At 45.2% G+C, this 2,871-nt stretch overlaps 1 pseudogene; it reads left to right on the top strand.

Annotated features, from left to right (window-relative positions):
- The first annotated feature begins 776 nt into the window (after positions 1-776).
- Positions 777-2,438, top strand: LOC103724278 (annotated as a pseudogene).
- The last annotated feature ends 433 nt before the right edge of the window (positions 2,439-2,871 follow it).

Genomic DNA, 2,871 nt, shown 5'->3' with positions numbered 1-2,871 from the left:
ACAAGCATAAAAACCGCCCCAGTTGGCTCTAAGTAGATGGACTGGGTGGCATCCTTTGCAGCTCAGCACTCTGAGGGTTTTATTTGAGATAAAGAAGACCCAAGGTCAGCAAATTCAAACCAAAAGACATCCAACAAGATGTGGAAATATTGCATGGAATAACAACAAATCAGTCGAGAGTATCTGATCCAAGCCAATCCAGCCATCTTTGGAGGAATGCACCAAACCAACTTCAAGTCCAGGTGCATCCTAACTATATCAGTCAAAGATAGCAAGAAATTCAAAAAAAGGAATACTGAAAGATAGGAAGAGCGCAACTTATGTAGATATTTTATTAATTTGTTATATTTGTTATGCATTGCTTTATTTAAAGTGATGCTCTTGTATTGCATTATGCTCACATTGAAAAAACAACCAGAAGAGAAATAAAACCGTTTCTTTATCCAGTTCCATATTTTCTACTACTATTGCCTCCAGCTCCTTGCACTAGAATTGTAATAAAAAAACCAATATCCAACGTAGGTTCCTAGAGCAGCAACTATCCATGACTCTTTTCTCCGGTCTACCTACTCCTGCTGACCCAGTTCTGCGAATCCTTCGCCAAGTCAACCGTATAAATAAACGAAAAATTAAATATAGGGAACAAAAAAGACAGTGCTTGTCTTTTGATAAATATTTCACAACCACCATCCACCAACTTGGATCGCGTTGGACGACACATATCATCATTTCCACTCTATTTAAGCAAGGCCACCACCACCACCACTCCTGCAAACCTTAAGTTTCACAGATCTCCTCCAACGCACAGTACAGCCATGCCAAGCCCAACCAAAATCCTGAAGGTGAGCGTGGAGAGCACGAGAATCGTCAAGCCCAACTATGAATGCAATCTTCCACCCACCACTCCTCATGTCCCCCTGAGCGTATTCGATAAAGCCACCTATGACATGCACATTGCAAGCATCTACGCCTTCCGTACACCAGCTCCTCCCAATTCTGTCATGCAGAATGGCCTCGCCAGGGTGCTCTCCGAGTACAGGGAGTTCGCCGGAAGGCTCGGGGAGGACGCCGAAGGGACCCTGTCATCCTCCTCAGTGACGAAGGCGTGCGGTTCGTCGAGGCATCGGTGGATTCCACTCTGGACCAGGTATTGCCCTTCAAGCCCTCGCCGGCACTGCTAAGCCTGCACCCTGAGGTGCATGGCGTGGCGGAGCTCCTCCAGGTCCAGCTCACGCGGTTTGCATGCGGCTCTCTCGTGGTGGGGTTCACCTAGCTCGCACCACCGTGTCGCCGATGCCCATGCCGCCGGCAACTTCTTGATCGCATGGAGCCTCGCGACGCGGGGCCTCGACTTCAGCCTCGCCGTTCACGACCGGGGCGCGTTCGCGTTCTTCATGACCCCTCGCGTGCCGCCTCTGCTGGAGTTCGAGCACCGAGGGGTGGAGTTCGCACCCAAGAACATGTTCGGCGCTGCAAAGTCCGATCCTCTCAAGGACAACATAGTCGTTCACAAGGCGCACTTCACGATGGAATTCCTGACCAAGCTCAAGTCCCGGGCATCGGCAGGGGCCAGCAAGCCTTACAGCACGTTCGAGAGCCTCATGGCTCACCTGTGGAGGGTGGTCACCAAGGCTCGTAGGCTCCACGAGTCCGAGACCACCCACGTCCGGATCTCGGTGGACGGGCGGAGGAGGATGAACCCACGCCTGCCCGGCGAGTACTTCGGTAACATGGTGTTATGGGCATACCCCCGTGCTAGGGTGCGGGATCTCGTGGACAGCCCATTGCAGTATGCGGCCGAGCTCATCCATGACGCCGTCGCGAGAGTGAACGACGCCTATTTCAGGTCGTTCATAGACTTCGCAAGCTCGGGGGTCGTGGAGAAGGAGGATCTGGCGCCGACGGCCGACGCGGACAAGTGGGTGCTGTGCCCTAACGTGGACGTGGATAGCTGGCTGAGGCTGCCCTTATATGATCTCGACTTTGGCGGAGGAAGTCCATTCTATTTCATGCCATCATTCCTGCCTATCGAGGGAGTCATATTCCTCGTACCTTCCTTCATAGGAGATGGAAGCATTGTGGTCCATGTGGCCTTATTCGACTCAGGGGCGGCCCAATGCATTTGGGGGCCTAGGGCGAACTCACTAAATGAGGCCTTTTTTAAAATAATAATAATAATAATAAATTTTTAATAAGTATAAAATACTTTAAAAAATTATTTAAAAATAATCCGTCTAGCTTTTTGAGATGCAAAATTACTAATCAAACTTTTGTACTCAAGATTCATTAAAATATTATTTTCAATCGATAATATAGCTAATCCATTTAATCTTTCTTGTGACATAGTTGACCGCAAATAAGTTTTTATCAACTTTAATTTTGAAAAACTTCTTTCAGCAGAAGCAACTGTTACAGGTATTGTCAACAATATCCTATAAGCAATGAATGCATTTGGAAAAGAATCTGTTTTTTTAATAAAATTTAAAGTATCAATAGGGGTACTAGTTTCTATTTGTAAAACTTCTTTTAAAACATTTAACTCCGAAAACAGATCAAGACCATCAATATCAGAATATTCACCGTGCTTTAAAAAGTTTTCAAGATTAAGACAACACTTTTTCAAATTCTCTTCATTCAAAGATTTTAACTTTCTAAAATTAAACAAAAAACCAAAAACATCTTCATATATGGTGAATTGTTCAAACCTATTTTGAATTGAAGAAATAGCTTGATCTACTATATATAAAAAGTAATCAATTCTAAAAGATTCTTCAGCTGATCTTGTTGTTTCATCATTACTATTTTCATCAAATTGTTTTTTTCTACGGATCACACGTTTTTCACGAAATATAGGTTCTATTTCCATTTCAT

This window comes from Phoenix dactylifera, unplaced genomic scaffold (genome assembly GCF_009389715.1).
Source record: "Phoenix dactylifera cultivar Barhee BC4 unplaced genomic scaffold, palm_55x_up_171113_PBpolish2nd_filt_p 000343F, whole genome shotgun sequence".
In the NCBI taxonomy this organism is placed as follows: domain Eukaryota; kingdom Viridiplantae; phylum Streptophyta; class Magnoliopsida; order Arecales; family Arecaceae; genus Phoenix; species Phoenix dactylifera.
The sequence above is the reverse complement of the archived record's forward strand: the minus strand, read 5'-3'. Positions and strand labels throughout refer to the sequence as shown.